A 22,068-nucleotide genomic window follows, 5' to 3' on the forward strand; every position below is an offset into this window, starting at 1 on the left:
TATAAAAACGTATTGTGATAGAGGAAGTCTGCGAAACAGCCCGACCGCGCTATATCGTTGCGCTACTTCGCGTCATCTCCGCGATATCGTTGATTGCCATGTCAGACAGCTTTATTATACGTTGTATAGCGTGCGTATACAAGAAACTTTTGCAACACGCGGGGGAAGGCAACGGCACGATATCTACATCCAGCTAGGCGGCGTTCCCCATTAATCTTGAACAATACGTGGCAAAAGGCGTTATTAATATCTATTTTCCGGCGAAAGTTTGTCGTTCACGCGACAGTTACGCTCTGGCGTGCGGTGACCGGCATTACGCCGAGTGATAAGCTCGCGAAAAATGCAAAGAGAAAAAAAAGGGGAAAGATGGGGTAGCTGGTAAACTCGAAGGGGGTAAAGTCGATTGAAAGTTCCCCAGGCTGTCGTTACGTTGGCCACTGTGCGCCACTCTGTACGTGGCCTATAGGGTGTACACGAAACCCGAAAACCGTCGCGTCGATCGCCTACAGCCTACAGTCTGCAGCCTACAGTCTGCAGCCTACAGTCTGCAGGAACTCTAGTGTTCGATCGTGATGGAATATGTACGTGTTCCTCACGTATTTATGAGCTTCTTCTACGCCGTCTGATTTTAAATTGCGTCTACTTCAAACTCCCACGGACTAATTCTACGAGTCATGCATTTTTTAACACCGCATCGCTTTTTATAAATTCTGATAAATTAATTCCAACCGTCGTAGAATCCTTAGCACGTTGAAATCGCACGTACAGAGGACGCAACTCTTTCGCCAGCCAAAAACTTCATTCATATTTATCGAGTAAAATACGCGAGATTTTTTATTCTTCTAGCCTGTTTGTTTTTTCGTAAAGAAATTTCATACTCCTTATTCGATAAATATGACGGTAATTATGCCCGAAAACAAGACAATTCTTAAACACAAAATATTATTCTATACTCGGTTGCACATTGAAACCACATTCTGCCTGGACGTAATAGGGAATTTAATTTTCCAAACCTCGGTATCGCGCCGTTATTGCAGCTTCATAATTTTCGTGTTATTATTAACGAAATTCACAAAGCAAGAAATCCTTTTCGCATCACCATTTTGTAATTATTCATTGGGGTTCGTAATTACTGCATGCTGAATATCTGAACACTGTGTATACTGCACGCGACATTAACATTTCCAAATGGCAGGATAATAAAGTGCCTCTTTGCTGCAATGTTGCATATTAATAATATTTAATTAAGAGGAAGGAGGAATATATTATATAATTGTAGACACGAAGCATAAAAATTTGCATTTAATAATAGAGTAATTTTCAATTTTCAGCCATTGTTTTTATTGCAAGATTAACGCGCGATTCATTTAAAATCGTGAAAGTAATCAGGGTCAACGAGACAAGTAACTTCTATTTTGTTACACCAACCAATATTTTAGAAGAGAAACAGAAGACCGTCGTTGTTGTCCGATAGAATTCTTTCTCGTCCGATTAAAGTTTCACAACGCGCTTCGAATCGCATATTTTCCCAGGGTTTTCTATGTTTGAAGCGCGCGCCCACGAATTTATTAATTCTCTTCCACTCGTTTCGAGCGCAGAGGAAAACAAACGATAAGAACAATATTTGCGGAAACACGTACACGTACACGGCACGAACAGGAGGCGCTTCTTCTAATTAATTCGTGCGCGTAATGAAAGGATATTAATCTATCACGCGATGCTATGTATCGCGCTAATGCATATACGATCCGCTAACTGCGGTATGCATCCAATTAGAACGATAGTTACGCCGATACCGTAATTCCCATATATCGGGGCTGGAACGGGAAGATGCGTTTTAGCTTCTAAAATCGTTTAATAATATCTTCGCCACGGCAATTATACACGACGCGAATAATCCATCGTCATCAGTAACGGTATAGCCGCGGCGAACGAGCACTTGGAATAATTAATGCAATTTCCCAGCGATATCGGAGGGGTCCCCGGTTAATGTAGTTATAACCGTCAATTAATCATTCCTCCAATAATTCTCCCCATCGACTTTTAAAATCGATCCCGACTGGCAAGAACGAGGCTCGCCCGGCCCGCACGAGCCCGCTAGAGCCCGCTCGAGCCCGCTCGAGCCCGCTCGCGATCGCCCGCCACTTGGGGGAATTACATACGTTCACATATCAATTTCCATGAAAGGGCAAAATTATCGCGAGCCTCGGGAATCCGGGATTGAATACAGTGTGGGGGGAGGGTGGCCGGGAAGCAATGGCCCGGGGAAGCCACTACTCGAACCGCGAGCCTGCCGGCCGCCGAATCATGTATTAGAAGTAACTGCGGCCAATAAAAATCAACCGGTTTCCTTGGGTCGCGTGATTTGTGGCTGATAAATCAAAAGACCGCGTTTCTTACATGCACCGTTCTCCGACCGGAAACGCCGCGCCGGGATCGCCGCGCATGCTCTTCCCGGCGATTTTCTCGCGTAAATGCCTCGCGCCGTGCCATAACGCTGATCGCGATTCCACCGGGTCGAACGTCCAAAAACTAGAATCGAGCAAAAGTTTATTATTTATTCGGTCGATGGATCGAAGACAAAGCATTCGTCCTTGGGGTGTTTCATTCCAACAAATAAATGATTAATCGAATACAGTTAATTATATTTGAAATTAAACTAAAGTCACTAGTAATTGGTTGGCCCATGGTAAGTAACTGGCTGTGCTAGCCTCTAAAACGATAACGGCGCGCGGCGCTCTAGGCGAAACAGTGGCGCGCAATCGGGGCGATCAACGGTGACCGAAGCTCGCGAAAAAGAGGGAACGACCGCGGTGTGCTCGGCCCCGTGGACTGTTCGCAGTTTGTATTTTTCATTTTCCTCGGCCGTTTTGTATGCAGATATCTAGCGTAATTTAAGCAAAGCACGGGGGCGAAGGGTGACGCAGGGGCGCGCGATTTTCCTGTCTCTCGGCTAGCCGCGCCGAGAACCGCAACACCGCTGTTGTTGCAGCTGCAAGCTCGGCGGCTAAATTGTTTATTCAGTATTGCTATTTTATCATTAATATTGTGTTACTTCAATTGCATTCGCCGCGCGAGTCGTGTATTATCGTAGCGTGAGTCAACATCGCGAACCGGAATTCTTGGATAATTATGCACGCCGGAGAGATAACAATGGCGCGCACACTCGGGGCCGAACCGATTCTTCGTACACAAATAACTCGGAATTGCCGAATAAGGCCCGCCCGATACGCGCGTCCTTTTGTTCTTGCGAAAATTCTTGCGAATCGGAAGGTTGATCATGGCTCCCTCCGCGTTTTAGTAGGCTGATCGATGTTTTGGATCGTTCCCCGCGATTTTTGATAGCAATTCGTTCGCGCAAGGTGTGATTTATTCCTCGTTAGCCTCGATGCTTCGCAAGCAGTAATTTATATCGAATTATCGCATGGGCTGTGCTATTGTTGCTGTCAATATTTATAGATTATTAATGGACTGCGGAATTTTTAGGCGGGGTACTACTTTTATATTGCAATAATTACAACGGGTATGGGTTTTTACTATTTTGTATTTCAACCACTGACCTTTGCAATTCAGTTTAATTATTAGAGTATGGCTGCACTTATAGCACAGTGTACAATAGATGATAATCTATTCAACGAATGAAAATGGAAACACTTTAACGAAATATTGATTTACGTTTTCATTGTATTTTCACGTAAATAACAGATCCGTATCTAGTGCCTTTCTATTAGAAGTTATTAAAAATCGTAGCCGAATTAAGAAGGAAAGTAATACAGAATCGATACTCGATTAAATCCTGCCGCAGCGCTATAATTTTGGAAACTGAGGATCGTGTTTGCAAGGAGTTCCTAATGCCTTCCTACTTGCAGCGCAAGTTCCGTTCTATCCGAATAAGGACGGCAAATGGTTTTTCCTCGAATTGGCAAAGACGCAAGCACGGCATGTAGGAACACTGGCCGCCGGCACGCTTCGTACACGGGGCAAGAACTTAATTATCTGTGAAACAATAGCCAGCGAATTATGATTATTACCCGGCTAGCCTTGCGAGAAAGCCCGAGGGGTAGCAGCGACTATCCGTGGTGATAAAAGTTGCGAACGTAAATAGAGGGATTCAGTTTCGTTTTCCTAAGGTCCCTTCGTGAGCAGAATTGTGAGACCGCCGATGAGAGTTTCTCTCATCGTCCGTTCCTTTGTCTCCTCCTTCTTTTACGCTTATCTGGCTCCCAAGTGTAGGACAACTTGCAACAGTATTCCATTTTAAACCCAATCTATATTCTCCTCCGGCCGGATCCCATTGCTAAGTTGGTTTCTATCTTAGGTAAGGGGGTTGGGTGCGGGAAACGTGGATAGTGGGTTGGGAAAGGGACACCGAATTCTCTTTTACGCTTCGCCGGTTACTGTTTGGCTTGTTACGCTTCCATCTTGCGTTCTCAAAGAACCGGGGGCTAATTTATTCATACGCGACCAGCCTGTTACCAATTTTCCATGTAATTCCGCTATCGAATAACCATTATCGATCTGTCAATAGTAAACGTCGACGATAATCCGATTCTCGGTCCCACTGAAAAGTCAATAAACGCGATTCGTATTGGTGGTGTCGGCCTTGTGCACGTGCACCGGCGTGCGTGTGTTCCATGCATGTCTATAATCTTCGCCGAAATCCACTCCGGTAACTCGTAACGAGTTTATCGGGCGGCGAACTATCTAAGGAGTTGCAGGGACCTAAGAGTTGTTTACGAAGCCACGAAATCAAATTCCGCCGATCTACCTTCGATGCAAATGAAACTTTACGATATTGGTTCAGAGGAGATTTATCCACTTAGACGACACTACTCGTGTGTAAAGGAGCGAGTGGCGGCGAGGGGACCCGGCCGATCCGTACGGAGCACGGTTCGGGGTGACTACCACGACCCTTCCATTGCCTGGGAAATATGATAATGCCTGTGGCGACGACAAGACGAATGGCTTCCACCATTCCCGTAGCCGTGCCACCGTGGTTAACTTGCTGATTGGTCGTTGTCTCGCGGTGAAATGAATTTTTCGACGCGGCCGCGCTTTCTCGCCACTTATCAGCTGCTTCCTACCGGACTCGCCCTCTCCTTCCCAACACCCCTCCCTCTCTCTCTCTCACACACACACACTCTACCTCTGAATTTTATTTTTATGTTATAGCAGGTTTTATATTATCATATGAAAAAACCCAGCCTATGCCACACGAATGAGCATTGCGGGGTCGTAAAGTAGACACTTTCAGCTCCAATTTAAGCTACCTGAAGTCCAAATTGCTCCACGGGAAAGTGTTTGAAAACGCGCCCAAACTCCAAAAATGAGCCCCAGACTGCCTAATACCCCCGAAAAGTTGCTCCAAAAAATCATAAAAAAATCCCAGGCCGTTTTACAGTAAAGTAACTTACGGGGTCGTAAAGTAGACACTTTCAGCTCCAATTTAAGCTACCTGAAGTCCAAATTGCTCCACGGGAAAGTGTTGGAAAACGCGCCCAAATTCCAAAAATGAGCCCCAGACTGCCTAATACCCCCGAAAAGTTGCTTCAAAAAATCATAAAAAAATCCCAGGCCATTTTACCGAAATGTAGCTTATGGGGTCGTAAAGTAGACACTTTCAGCTCCAATTTAAGCTACCTGAAGTCCAAATTGCTCCACGGGAAAGTGTTTGAAAACGCGGGCAAAGGGCATGCTGGGGCTATTTTTGAACTTTGGGCGCGTTTTCAAACACTTTCCCGTGGAGCAATTTGGACTTCAGGTTGTTTAAATTGAAGTTGAAAGTGTCTACTTTACGACCCCGGAAGTTACTTTACTGTAAAACGGCCTGGGATTTTTTTATGATTTTTTGATGCAACTGTTCGGGGCAATTAGGCAGTCTGGGGCTCATTTTTGGTATTTGAGCGCGTTTCCAATCACTTTCCCGTGGAGCAATTTGGACTTCAGGTAGCTTGCGAATGTATGTAATACTTGGATTGTTTGAATTACGATTAAGCTATCAATATTGACAACTTCAAATTGTCGTCATTTCACGATGTTTGCACAATTGAAATTTTGATCCCTTTGCATATATGACGCGAAGAGAGAGAGAGAGAGAAAGAGAGAGTGAGAGAGAGGGCGAGAGAGAGGGAGGGAGAGAGAGAGAGAGAGTGCGAGAGAGGGGGAGGGAGAGGCAGAGACAGACTATACATAAACCAGGGTGTAGCCTGGAAAGTTTCATGCACCGCGAGAACCGAATTGCTGACCCGAAGGCGTCGTTGTGGGATTTTAATTAGTCCCCTGTCCCTTCTTCCTCGAGCAATCGTGCTATCCCTTTGTCCCCATTGATCCATCCTTAACCTCTATTCATTCATTACCCCGTCCCACTTCATAGAAAGTTCCACTCCTATCACTTGGACTACCTACGATCTTAATTTGCTCGGGTATATTACTGCTTATCCTGTATGGAGTTATAAATTTTCCCGTTTGATCTCAAATTCGTTCAAGGAACTATTCCTATTTCTTGGTCCGTTTCAAAGGTACGCTTTGGGAATTGCTTCCGGAACAAATTATCAAGTTACCCGCCGATGCATTTTGCATAAAGATAGTCTGATTTTATGTGTCCGGCTACTCAATATTTCAACACTTTATTTCACGAACTAAATTATAAAGTTATTACAGATTATCTTGACTCACTTATATAATAGCATAGAAAGCGGGTATTAATAAAACGTGGATATCCTACTTAAATTGTTACAACAATCATCGATGTTGATAAATCAATAAGGTCTTATAAATTTTCTTTCACAACTATTTCATCAATTTTAAGTTTAATTTCGATCATAAATATTTCAAAGGTGTGCATTCGATTAAAAATATCTCTCTGTTATTTATTTAAATGAATGAAGTCTTTGCACGTGAACATAATGGTTGCAACCAGAAAGGAACAAGGAAATAGTTGGCAACAGCGAGTAAAGTATCGATGTAATACGATAACGAACTAAACGCTGCGGCGAGAATACAGTTAGAGTTGGGAACAATTTTAATGACGTTAAAGTTTCGTGTCACACCGCGTAAATTGGAATTCGCGGATTCTTGCATTCACGTGCGTTTAATCCAGATTTTTCATCAATTTCACTAATTGGAACGTACAGACATGGCAATCATTTCGCTACGCGATCGATATCCTTTAATATCCGTAGCAATTAGAAGAACCTATCGGTGCAGGCTCTGTTCGATTATCGGTTTTATTATATAGTGGTAATGACGAGCATCAAATAAACGGAATAGCTTGCTCCGAATGATCCTGGCGCTCAAGTGATGGCCATTGATCCGCATATTGCGATGGATTACATAATACATAGATCTATTACATTCGCAGCGACGCGTTTCCAGGCTCTCCAATAAAAAACGTATTTGCCTTGATAATCTTTAGAAATTCTATGCATTATATATTTTAAATATGCCTGCGACGGCGATGTTCAATCGAAATAACGAACGATTTTTGTTCAGATTTTCCTGACGTATTTTATACGACGAATTTTATTATTATATTTACCTTTGTCTTTGATGAGGGTGTATTATTTTGATGAGAAATATGGTCAGTGCAACGTGTATGTATTTGTTAGGTGTCGTTAATATTTCATGAAGTGAGGACGTACGTCTATTACTTTCATCGATTTCCTGTCTTTCTACATTGTACAGTTTCGTGTTATATATTATTTATTTAAGAGCACTGCATTTATCCCAAAGCCATATTGTATTTTAAATAATTGACCTATTTGACGTTCTTTTTCCGATGTATCATGCAGATCTATTGCGATCTATTAAAAAAGAAAGGAAGAAAACGGAGAAGAATTTATTTAAAAAATGGAGGAATGCTTGTAAATGTTGACTTGAACGCATCAAGCTTCGATCACGGATTCAGCTCGAAGGTTGCAGCGTGAAGGATGCAGTGTTGCTAAAGTATCGACAGTGCAAGTGCATCTGGGTTACCCGAACAAATGAGCCGATCGAGATAGGAAAGAGTGCGTCATTATATTCATTAGCGTTCGTCCAGGCAGATAAAAGTTAGCGGATATAATGCTGCTCGGCGTTATTAATGATCTCTGGTAATCCCTCCGCCCTCCGCCCTCCGCCCTCCGCCCCAAATCGCGTATTCTACCCTTGCCCTGCCGCCTATATTCGTCGGCGAACTTTCTCTCGTGCATTTACGGCTCCAAATTTGTTTCAAATCCCATGCACCAGAGTTAGGGCTCGCCCGATTCGTTCCAGCTATTATCCTTAAATGCATTCCAGCAATCATGCCCAACCATTGTTTCGTGGATGTCTGCAGTTTGAATGTTTTCAAATTCGTTTCTACATTGTGCAACATCCACGGCACGGTTCAAGGATAGAACGTTCCATCCATCGCAACGAACTGCCGGTTTCGCCAATATGTTGCACGCTTTCCGACGTATTCTATCACGTACATAGAACGATTAATGCGAACAATGCTTGCAAACCCGGTTACGTTTCACGTCTATTCATTCAATTGCTGATAGTCAATTTTTGGTGCTCGCGAAATGAGAATGTGAAGAGATTTGCCTTTCACCGATACATGGCCGCGGGAAGGTTGGCGGCGAAAATGTGAATTTCACCGTCGCAGAGATTTTTTGAAACCCAACGCACAAAGAGTTCCACCTGAAATGTTATCAAGCGAGTACGCAAACTTTCATTGTCAGGTGAAGCATCGTTAATACTGGTCGCAGAGAAAGGCTGGAGAATTTTTAGCAGATTTTTTTTCGACAGAGTTATTCCTTTCAATTGTTCAATTGTTAAATTATGCTCGTCCCTTGATCTATGTTCCTTGAATTACTATAGGTGTGTCCACAATGAAAAGTAATTAGGAAATTAAATTTTTGTATAAGCGATACCGTGCTAATTCGATAACATTGTAATTCAATTTCGTAATTTAATTATATTGTATAGTATTTCCATGGTAATTCAACTACATAACTTAAACCTTCCAGTTAATAGAATTGCCAATTATTTTAATCGCGTGTATAATTCAACTACAATGCAGTTCGAACAAATTGGGACATAATATAATAATATTTGTATCGGAGCTGAAAACGTTGTAGAAGAGTAATTCTAGTTCTGATTTAGCAATGATTATTGGAACTGTTCAGAAGACAAAATCTGTGAGCAGCCACGTTGCATCGAAATCAAGTTGATGTGCACGAGAGTGGAGGTGTCGAAAGTTTTCAGTTTCTCATGACAGAAATTCCTCTCAATATTCAACGAGCCATTTCTTCGTGACCGAGGCGATAGTGTCGGAAGACGAACGATCGTTTCACACTTTATTTAGGTCCGATCGACCCGACGGCAGCCGAATCCTCGGCAAATCATTAGCATAATCACGTATCTTCGAAAAGTTCGCGAAATTCTCTTGAGTAACGGTCGACAGCTGTAGATAAATGATCTTCCCCGGGACCTTGAGACTGTTCGTTCATTCGAACGGCCTATATAGTGGCCAACAGAGCCATTGTAGCGACGAATGAGCGTCGTAAAGAGTTTAACAACGCCGCGTGGAGAACAGAAAGTTTCCCTTAAGACCCTTACGGAATCGTTAACTGCGCGTATTTTAGAGCAGCTGTAAAGACGAGCGGGAAAAGGGTGCGCTGGCGGTGGGGCGGGGGGGGGGGGGGGGGGGGGGGGGGGGGGGAGGGGGGGGGGGGGGGGGGGGGGGGGGGGGGGGGGGAGGGGGGGGTGGAGAGAGAGAGAGAGAGAGAGAGAGAGAGAGAGAGAGAGAGAGAGAGCGGGGGAGCCCACGGAATTGGAATCGCGTCTCCGTTGAAAACCGGTGAACAATGAGCAGGCGAACGAAATGTTTGAAAAAACGGCGACGCATGGCCCCCATCCCCTATAGAGCAAACAAGAGAAGCGAATGTAATGCCTAACCGTAGGGAATGTCTGTGCAAATTTCAGTCGTTACGAGATCTTTACTTAAGCGTTGCAAAGCGCTAGAATTATACGCCAAGAAGCGGTGAAAAGTGTAGCCGGGAAATGAATATTTATTCAAATGAATGGATGTGAGGATTGTAGCTACGGTAAAACGGTTCTCTATAGATAACTGTGGGTTAGGCACCCACCAGCAGTCGCAGGAACAGACACATTCGTATTACTTAACTCGGCGATAAACTCGCCCCCGAGACCTGTAAACCCCTAACTCCCGCCCGATGGTCCAACCTGCATTTTCACCAGCGTTAAACTACCTGATTTGTCGACTCTGCTACAGACTTCTAAGCTGACTTCTATTACCCTTCGACTTCATCGAGACTCATTCCCCGCACTACGTTGGAATTATTATTGATTCCCCACCTAACGCGCTCTGCACCAAAATAACTCTACAATCCAGTATCCATTGAATCCTACAAATGATCGCTCCTGTCTTATCCTAATTTCAGGGCTTATTCCAGAGTAACTTGCATTCCTCTTTAACTTTTTATCAGATATATTTTTTTAAAGAGCACACACAATTCAGTTTCATTAGGTAGTTTCATTATCGATTTTTCATATTCAGTCTTTCAATATTGAAAGGTTAAAAAATATAAAATATAACAATAACGGGTTGGTTATAGTGCAGGTTATAGACTTACTTAAATATAGAGAAGCCCGCATAAGGTAGGCAATTGGTGAAGTTAGGGTAGTATGTGCCTCGCATTTTAATAGTGAATTGCTATGAAGAGACAGGCACAATATTTTACAAATACGACTAGTTCCCGTATATGTATAGCGGACTATAATTAAAACCAAGTGTTTGTTTTCGGTTCGAATTGACGTGAACGGCGCCCGAGAGTTAATGCAATAGCAATAAAACTGTTTACGACGAAAAAATTGAGTGCGCTGAAATTGTTACCCGGCGCATTTCAGCGGTGAATTTAACTACCCGGAAATACAAGAGTAAACGTATTTTAAATCACGCGAATTTATTTGGACATGTTAGCGAAATTTACAGTAATGGAATGAATTGCTCCGTACACGACAGGAAACCAAAAAACATTTACGATATATCGCTGAGACTTGAAATAATTAAACGATTTAATCTGTGCTGCAATAAATTCAATAGTCTGCTGGTAAAAATTAAAAAAGCATACTAAAAAAAAAGCAATTTGCGGGTATGAATATTTGAATAGTGCACACATTCTATTTTTCAAACGAAAAGAATTTGACGTCGGCTTTTATATTTCATTTCTTTTTTTATATTGACATAGTTTTAGACAATATTATTTACTATAAATGTTTAGAAGAGTCCGCGATAAGTATACGAATTCTTCTACCCGTGATGTGCCGCTTAACATTTGAAACTTTTCGAACACGTTTATAGACTGTGGACTTAAAATACAGTAAATGCCTTTAGTTTTAAAACAAAGTCGATGTCGTTAGTTCTAAAACGAAGTCGAGGTCGTTGGTTTTAAAACGAAGTAGACGCTTTTAGTTTGGAAACAAAGTAGAATACTTTACCGTGTATAAAACATGCAGAATTTCTGCATTGTGTGGCGATATTTATTGCACCGAGTTGCAGCAGCATTTAAAGAAGTGTCTAATATATTCTCAGCATTCCGAGATCCCCGGGTGTACGTAAAACTTCTCGAAATCGTCTTCAAACAGAGGGAACGGTTAGTACTTACGGTTTAAATTTAAACTTCTGCACCGATAAAAATTTATCGAAGTCGAAAACTGCCTGCAGATGCAGTTCCAGCGGCTGTTACATTTTCTACACTTTAACTTCGTACTAAGCTGCGCACTTTGTATTTCAGGAACTTCGAATTTGAATCTGAAATTCTATCTTCGAATTTAAACTGTTTCACAACTCCAGCTAAAGCTATACCAGCGTCGAACTGTGTTGCTAATGAATTTATAATATTCGTAGTTTTCAATTAATCAAAAGCATCGTTTGAATTTAATAGTCGATATTATTAGTTATATAAGTGGGCGAAGATTTAAAGAAATGCGTTCATCGAACAAAACGAAGTAGAAACACTTGATAAATGCGACAAAAAAAAAAAAACTAGAAAAATATTAAGAAACATATCTTGCAATTAATGCAGATACATAATTTGTAATTTGCAAAAGTCCGTAGTCCAGTTTACATTACACAGTACCATCGTTGTTCGACAGAAACGATGAACATTGTATTGTCATAACTACAATTAAGGATTAAAATTAATCGTACCAGCTCATTATTTTCGAGTGGCATTGTTCTAAAAATAAATGAACTTCATTTCGAATGTGAATCAATCAAGTACGAATACAACTCATTTGTTTTACAAAGTTAAATTCTCTTTTACATTCCCGATATTTGGCCACCGAACGAAACTGCAGACGTAAACCAACCTTTTTTAATTTCCCTTTCAAAAAACATGGCTACAATCAAAGAAATTTTAATCAACGGATACACCGAAGAAATCGCGGTACAAAGGCTTGCAATTTCCAGTTCACTGAATCTCGTAAGTAAAGCTACACTACGAACTTACGAACACGCATAGATACACGCGTCGCGAACAGTGGGAAAACAAGGAAAAGAAAAAATCAAGCGGGAGCGGTCGACGCTCAGATTTCTTTGCCACGACTATACGATTTCCTCTCAATTGTCGGAGGGTGGAGGTCGTCGAGTGTCGTTCAAGTTTCACTCGACCCTTAGAGCACACACGCGAAAACCTTTGGCAAACCAAGTCGCAGACATACGGGCGTCCGTGTTCACTTCATTAGCGGCCCTTTCCGCAGCGTCGAACAGTCGCTATTGAATGAATTGTGCGCATCTATTTTGCGGCTTAATTGGACGTCGTCCCTTCCCGCTTACTTTCCCGGCTGTTCGTTATTTTCCCATTTCCTTCGATTTTTTCCTTCTCTGTCGCTCTCTCGGGTCTTTTTTTTCTGCCGGAACGTGTGTTCCGTATGCCGAAAAAAATGTATCTGGTAGGTGCGTGGTACTTTCACAGGGACGGACACGTAACAAACGGCACTCGACCGCGCGCGGAATCTGTCGCCGAGTTCGGCAGCGAGTTCGAGCGGTGCGATGCGGCGCGGCGCGGCGCGGATTTCTGAGAGCACCGGATACGAGTATTTCGTCGGTGTAATCGCGGCGGAACGGTGCCTCGCTCGATGCCGGACAGTATAGCAGGATTCGAACCATCATTTTATCAATTTACGAGAAAAATCCGATTTGCGTTGCGCGTGATGCGGAGGTGAGCGTGGGTGGGATGGGAGGCGATGGAGGACGCGGCTAACGAGTGCTCCATTGTAAATAACTGGTGCAGCTTGCCGCCGTCAGAACCGGCCGCCGAACGCTGACCGTTCGCATCTTTTTTGCGAGGCACCCACTCCGTTCCGTTCCGTTCCGTTCCGTTCCGTTCCGCACCGCACCGCTCCGCACCGCTTCGTATCGAGGAGTAGAACGACCGGAAATGCATTTTCGATAAATTATATTAGTTCATTAATCCTACCGCCACGACCGACGCGTTCATTAATTAATCACAAATGAACGCCTGGACGGTGATTTTACTCTCTGATATAATCGTAATTAAACCAGCACGCCGTACTAATTATTAACGTAATTATACCAGGGGTTTATACGCGCGGCCGAAAATTTCGAGGTTTTTCAGACAGCCCGGCCGGTTTTTAGGGAGCCCGGACTGGGCAAACTGAATTATTCGGGAAACTTGTAATTGTGACGAGCCGCGGATGACCCTTTTGTTAATTAATTGTACGTTCCTCGTTGTTAAAATATTTCCTACTTTTTATCAACGGGAGCGGAAATGTTATCGAAACGCGCGGGTTTGTTTCAACATTAAGATAATTGAATCTTCTTTACGGGAATCATTTTTGTAACTCCGGGTAATAATGATCAGTGACAAAGCACTATCTGCATAATGGATTACTTGTTGCGGCGGTCGAGTACTTGTTGCTTAATTCAATCGTCTTAATAACGTGCCAAAGAACGTGCATACAAATTTTTCGTCACTTGAAATATACAAATACGAGCGATGAACAAATAATAATCAAAGAAAATAAATATATGAATAAGCCATTTATTTTGCAAGTGGCGCAAGCGGTTAATCGAGGCACGTGTAATAATCGTCGCTGGTAATCCGCAGAAAAATTGTCCCGAGTCAGGCACCAGGTGTCAGCCACGGCAGGTGACTCGATATACGGATCCAAGAAGTGCAAAACACTTGGTTTCGGCGCGGACGCGGAGAACGAAACACCTGTGCCTTCGATACAAGGGTGTCCCGCGAAACAAATAGTTGGCCGTGTAAATACGCGTGGCGCCTCGCGCGACGAACGGAACACGTGTAAGTGCATACGTGCAGGATTCCTAACGATATGCGTCGGTTCATTACAGGAACGTGAACGCGACGCTAATGTGACATCAATTATGCGCCAATAACATAACAATACATAACACGTCGCATTGCTTGCATGACAATGCGCCGTGTCCCTTGTCTCTACCGCCCCTGTGGCGATCGGACCCGCATATCTTTCTATTGTGCGCCGTGTATAGCTGATTGCTGCGTGTAATACTCTTTGTCATTTGTCCCTGTGAAATTACAATTACATTATCGGATTAAAAGTTTTCCGCCGCCGCGCCGCGCCGATTCTGTTGCGGACGATGTTCCTGCCGTGCTCGAACATTAGAGAGTGATATTACGCGTTAGCAGCAAATTGCGTTGGAACAGAGTGCCGCTGCAATTTCGTCGAACAACTGTGCTTATCGGAATTTTTCGAAATTGTTGTTTCATACACTTTACGAACTATGGGCGCAGCTTAAAATGCACAATACGTGTCCTGATAAATCATACTGGCGTTTTCGGTACAACGCAACGGGATAAACGTTAATTAACTGGATTAGCTGCTTCGGCGATTTCAACAGTTTATCGACCGCTAGTTTTCGAATAGATCGTTTCGATTCGAAGATTATATAATTATTGTACAATTAAATTTTTCAGTTTGTTAGAAATAAAAATTTAGTAGTAGAGAAATATCAGGTAAAATGTTAGTTTTCCAATCGTATGTTTCACCCACCAGTTGTGTACATCTATAAATTCATGTTTTACAATTTCTTGAATACAATACAATTTTGGAAATCATGGAATCAGGCCCGTTCGGGTAACGAACGGTTAATTACTAAATTAATTATTTATTCACGCGTACAATAAGGTCTATCATCACAGATTGATCTATTTGAGCGTGAAACATATTTGGATAACAAAGAATCGTGGATTGCAGTAATTTTGCTATACTGCTATGTACGGAATTCTGAATAGGAAGCCGCAGTGCAGCAATTAGGATCCGGCCACGGTATTAGTATACATTTTGATAATAGCATGTGCCCGGAGCGCCTTGGTTTCGAAATTCAATGGCGATTAATGTGTCACAAACCTCAAGACGCGACGGAGCAGTTAACTGGTCCGCTAGGTGCGCGACCCCTTTTGCGCTTGATCCCTTTGCGGGCTAACCCCGCAGCGGATTTTCCGCCCCACGCGAGACACGGTGGGCGGTAACTCGTACTTTGCGAAACGACTGCCCACGCAGCACTGTTTGCGACAATTTGTCAGCCATGACATCGCGTCTCCTTAGGCTATTTTTGCGCAGATACGTATATACATATGTACGTATTCGCATGGGTCGCAATCAGGGACGAAAAGAACATGCACGGGACGCGCGTTCCTATCACATATGTACGCTAGCCTATCCTACACATTACGTTCATTACGAAAATACAGTCCGCTTCATGTTTTACAGTAAATAGCTTCTTTCTCTCATTGGTAATCTTTCAGCGGGTGTGAAAAGGACAACTGTTGACATAACCGACCTCATGAATCGATCTATTGTATTATTTTCTTTGATTTCGTCGAATTGATAATGAACATTGAATTCGACTTGTTGAAAAATATTCCAATATTATGTGACACTATTCTTTTCATGTTTCCACTGTTATAATTAATTATACGAATATAATTAACCGAATTGTCAATTAGGAAGGTTAATAGAAGTTTAATTTTATCTTCTTCGGAAATGAGATAAAATAGGTAATGTAATAATTAGAACGTTCGTTTAAAATGATATTGTTGGTGTAAATGTATATATTGGATTATTTCATGTTTTTTTTTTCTTTATTTAAAAAAAGAAAAACTACAATTTATCGTCTTCAAATGATCCGAATGTTCCAACTTCTTACCCTTATGATAATCAGGTTGCATTATCTGCAATACATCGAATTGAATTACCAGGAAGTAGTAAACATGTTTAACGGTCCAGGTGAACGCAATGAACGTATAAAAACGCTGCTGAATGCACGTTCGCACGGAACTGAGACAGATAACATTGGAGCGGCGGTATTACACGTTAGAAAATGAAATACGAACGTTTTTTTTTTACGATTCCGAGTATTTACGATTACCAGAAGAACGAATCGGCGCAGAGTCGAAACAAGTCCCTGAAATACGATTTTCAATCAACTGATCTCCATGCGACAAGTGTCCCGGAGATAGCGGTTACCGGGGAAATTGTTTTTCTGCGTTCGCTATCGGCCAATCAGCACACGGGTGATTAAATTAAATCGGTTAATCCGATAGCGACAATAAAGTGGCGGCTACTGGGAAATAACATGCGCGATTGCACAACCCTGCAAACCATTAATGCCATACTCGTTATCGTTATAACAGGACTACATTCGCGGAAGGAAGAGAGACACCACCATTATTAGTTATAACCTGTGGAATGACATCCAACTTTGATCACTACTAAAGAAGCTATCGCGCGAAAGATTACATCGGCCGACACGAATTCTCTATCAGCGTTTCCATCCGGCTGTAAAAGCTGTTACAATCGCGGCACGAAAAATGTTATGGAGAGAACGTTTCAGTAGTACAGATAAATACGTATGCCGCCGATTAAAAGAGCTCGCGAAACAAACCGAAGAATCCTGCGCTAAATGCAGGCATGCGAATTGGTCGTTTCGAAACAACATATTATAATATTCGACTTCCGCTGCAAATGTTTGCCGAACTTTCAGTCGTAATACATGATCTCAAAAGGTAGATACAACAAAAATTACGCGTCTCAACTGTTTCATCTATAAACAAAAATTTAAACAATTTGTAGATCTATTTGTAGATCAATCTGCAGACTGGTTAATAAAATTTATAAGTAGCACTTATCTTCATCAATTGCGACAAAAATGAGTCGAGTTAAAAATTTCTTTCTTTCCATATAATACTTTCGATGAGTTCGAAATAATATATAAATATCCTTAAATTCATTTCATATTTTCATTGTTTAAAACCTCATTTACCTCTTTTGATTACAAATGCGTAAAACCCGCAGTCTGGTTATAACATCTAAAAAACGTCATTCAACAGTAGCGAGGACCGTAGTAGAATGGAATTATTACTGAGAGAGTGATAATTCGACGTAACCATAGACACAGAATGTTTATTCCGCGGTGCGGTACGTGTAGCGTGTTCAGTTTGCTGTCGGCTCGTTCGGTTTCATGAAAAAGCGGCCGGATTGCGCGCATGTAGCGTCCCGACTAAAGATTCAAGCAGCTGTTCGCATCATTTGCTTTTTGCTTGTTCGGATATCCCGGTGAAATGGCGGGATTTCGCACGCCTGGTTTGTTTGCCTCGAATATCCCACGTCCGTGGCCGTTCGATCGGCAGGCAGGCAGGCAGGCAGGCAGGCGGGCGGGCGGGCGGGCAGGCGGGTAGGTAGGCAGGCAGGCAGGCAGGCAGGCGGGTAGGCAGGCAGGCTGGCAGGCAGGCAGGGCTGGCTCCTCGTTACTCGAATGTACGGTGAACCATTCATTATGTACGGGCTGTCAAATGGCCCTGACCGCGGAGCTGCTAAAAGGACCCCCCGTACGACGTGCAGGGAGCACTCGTTCTCGTCGAGTTTGTGTTACGCTCGCGTTTGCGGTGGTTCGGAGCTGCGGTCGCGATTCGATGCCCATTCAGTCGCCCAGTTTTGGTTTGCTTTGGAAATGACCCAAGCACTCCGAACGAAATCCCCTGAACCGGAAAGGCAAACTGTCTCCCGCCACACCACCAGCTCAGCAATTCGTAGCTGTATCCGCGCGCTCCTATACCGCCCCCCGATTTTTTTCTCCGTGAGCTGATTGTGAAACGAGAATGGAACGCGAATTTCTCGTGGAACGTTCGCCGACGCCGACGCCGCAGCCGACGCCGCTTCCCTGAAAATCGCGGAGAAAATGATCGGCGTCCGTTTTTTTTTTCAACGGAACGTGCACTTACGTCGCGTTCAATGTTCGTTGTTCGCTTTTTAAGGGGAAAATTGTTCGAAAAATCTCCGGCGCGTGGACACGATCGTCAAATTGCGACCGACCCTCATTATGGCCACGCGGGTATTTCGTAACGATCTCTCTGGAGCCAGTCGCCGTTGGTACGCGTACTAAATTATGTAAAACTACATGGAATTCGTCAATAAAACACAAATTATTGGGTTGGCAAAAATGTTTTGTAAGGGCGTTAAAAAAGCACTCGATTCAGTATTTTGCTAATAAAGACAGGACATATACGAGCATAAGATTTCGAAGCTATCAGAAAAATGTCAAAGAATTATGGGACAATGCATCATTAAATAATATTTGGTCTAAAGACTGAAAAATCGCCCTTTGAAAATTTCTAAATAAATTCAATCTTGTTATACTTGTATAAGGAAATTGTAGCGGTCGAGCAACGGCTCGTCAAAATTTCGTCGATTGAGGCGGGGACCCGGTTGGCCGAGCAAAGGCGGACCATGCCGGCAGCGTCGCGTAATTAAATTATTCGTTTGATTCGTCAGGTTGCACGACCTCGGCCGCCGCTGCGCTCCGCGCCGCGCCGCGCCGCGTCGCGCCGCGCTGGTTCAAAAAGGGGGTTAACGAGTGCGCAACCTCCGTTCCTCCGCGATAAATCACGTGGCTGTTTTAGGAAACCTGCTGGAAAGTATACACACGCTACAGAGACGATAGGCATTGCCGTTGGGTGGGAGTGGCGTAGTTGCAGATAGTTGGAGGAGAATGAAAGAGGGTGGCGAGTTGGTGCGCCGGGGTAGGTTTGGTATATCGTTTAACACATACACACACGGTCGAGCGGGCAAACAGCACCTTTATGGAAGGTGAAGGATCGGAGCAGGTGGTGGGGGATCGGAACCGGGTAGAGGCGGAGGGCTGGTCGAAAGAGAGGGAGGGCCGGAGAATGAGAAAGAGAAGGGTAGTGTACAGAGCGAGGGTTGTTATTGCAGATTGCATGGAGTGAGGGCAGGCTACACTCAGCAATGGTACCGAACGAGAACTCTGCTGCCCGACTAGGCTTGTGCTGTGCAGCCGGGTGATGCAGACCTCTCAATAACGAAAATCTATACGGTTTCATTTGTCGACCGGGCACCGACTTTATTTGCGAATCGTCGAGGAGTTCGGCAACGGGGCCGCGCGCCGCCCCGGCGAGGCAACGAATCGCTATGCGATACGCCGTAAAATCCAATAATTTTTCAATGAAGACGCGTATCGAAAAGACGTACTCGATTATAAGCGCATCGTTCTCCTCTGTGGAATCATTTCCGCTTGATCTCGCGCGTGCACGCTTGTATGAGCTTCAACGCGGATCCTGTGCGATATTCAATGACTCTGATGAGATTGTGAAATGTTAAATGGGAGCAGAGGCTCGCCGAGAGGGCAGCCACTGGAAAAAAAAAGAAATCTATTCGCCCAGGACTGCTTGACTAACACCGAAATTTTGATCCTTCATCGGTGGTAATACCACGAAAACGGTAAACGCTGGTGCCAATAGATTTTTTGAACCAAGCAACAAATATTTCCACTGTATTCGAATCTACATCTAAAATCCACGCATCTAAAGCGACCTACACACACACAAACTGATACAAGTCGTTGAGTTTAACGCTAGCACACGTCAAAAAGACGGGTCAGTAATTTATTAATTTACAATTATTCTGATTTTGCCTTTCTTTTCTTTTTTTTAATTTTTAACTCTCTTTAGGGTTATTAGCAATGCACATGTGTAATAAACATTCAGTATATATATAATCAAATTGGGATTGTACAATAGGTAAAGAAAATGTTACATTACGGGAGAAGTCGAGCATAACTAAAGTGTATCTGTACACAATTTAACAATAATATAAACGACAAAGTTCGAAAACATATCATTAATGGAATATAGCAGCTGGTGCGCAAACGGGAAAATTTGCTGCACATTCTCGGATTTTTCAAGGGAGAATTGGATACAACACGACCTTGTGGTAGACCGATGTAACATTAATTAGGGTATTTCAATTGCTTTATTCAGTACCGAGCGCAGTTTGGTTTACATAGGCGAAGTACCAGTATATGCATTTCAGCTAAATAAGCAATCGCGTGACAATCGTGTCATTAGTCGAGCCGTTAATGAATAGCAATTGACGTAGTTCGTATTTTATTTAATAGGTGAAACAGCGACTGCCGCGTAGGTCCACGAATTATGTTTTGTAACAAGCAATAATGGCTGGGTCCGACACGCAACAATAGACTGCCGTAGTAATGTAGGATTGGATTATTGGATGCTGCGAGAGTACTGCTGCGGTCGCTGTTGCAAAATAAAACACAGCCGTCCGTAATTAACCATGCAATTAATATCATTCGTTCAATCGAACGATAAACGTCGTAGCTGATCGTCCAGAATTTCACACTCTTTCGGTCTGTTACATTTTTAATTAACGTCAAAGGGGTCCAGAGTTGGGAACAAAAGGCTGCTATAACTAGTATCAACTGGTACTTATAAATGAATGTAGAATGTGTATCGAATTACACAGTTTTAGGGTTCAGTTATTCTACCACATTCGGCATTAGTTTTCTATCTTACATTTTATATAAAATTTTCCACATTTTTGGCAGATAATGTGTAGTAATCATCTTAATAAATCATATATTTATTTCCAAACTTTTTCAAACATTACTCTTACACTCTTATATAATTATATCTAATCACGTAGATAACATATTTTAGATAGGTGCATACTTTTATAATTTCGTACAATACTCATATCATACGTACAAAACTGTTTTATATTTTGTAAACACAATGTTATATTATTTCTTTAAAAAATTTGTTAAAATAGTAAGATGGTTTCTGACAGAAGTCTGAAAAATAATGCTTTTTACGATCGTAAAAGCCAAGGTCATCAGAAAATACATTTGTTCGTTCGATTAGCATAAAACACAGCAGAACGTGCTAAAACATTTTGTTAATGAACGAATAATTCTTGGGTCGGAGTGGTCATTGCACCTGGTTTTCGCAGTATCTTGACACGACAATTTTCGGGCCGGGAAAACGAGATCATATTGTAACCGATGCATCGATACGGCACACGCACGCACCGCACGGTTCCATGGAAGTAGTAATCGCATATACGCCCTCGCGTTAGTTGCCTTTACTGTATTCTATTTGGTTCTATTCGGTGTTTACGGCTGGGAGCATTAACAGAGAAAGAGGAAACGTTGATGATGGGGTTAGGTAGGACGAGAAAGAGAGAGAGGGAGGTCGAATGGTAGAGAGGGTTGAATGGGAGAAGAGGAAGAGAGAGCGAGAGAGAGAGAGAGAGAGAGAGAGAAAGAGAGAATCGTATTATTGCAACTCGCCCAACCGAACTCCAGCGCTATGCAGCTGCTGCTATAGCAGGGTGTAACAGACCCGGGGCTTGGTTCTAGCTGGAACCAATAAGGTCATTTTTCTTCTGTATAATCCAGCCAACCGGCAAACCGGGTATCCCGTTTGCGCCAAGTTAACGCAGAGTTAATAGCTACCCTATAATGTATCGAACCCCGGAATATTAAGGGATTATGGCGTGGTCACCGCCGTTATGTCAGCAAGGCGAGAGATACACTTCGGCCCACTTTTCGAATTTATGTTATCTCTATCCGTCCCCTGCCTCGGCGAGCGCACCGTATCCGATCAATTAAGAAGTCCCCGGCCGTTAAACAAGATGCGCCACGGCCGAGGAGAAAGCAATCGTAAAGTTTCCCCTGTGGAAAAAATATTGAACCCGGGG

Source organism: Augochlora pura, chromosome 6 (genome assembly GCF_028453695.1).
Source record: "Augochlora pura isolate Apur16 chromosome 6, APUR_v2.2.1, whole genome shotgun sequence".
Classification (NCBI taxonomy): Eukaryota; Metazoa; Arthropoda; class Insecta; order Hymenoptera; family Halictidae; genus Augochlora; species Augochlora pura.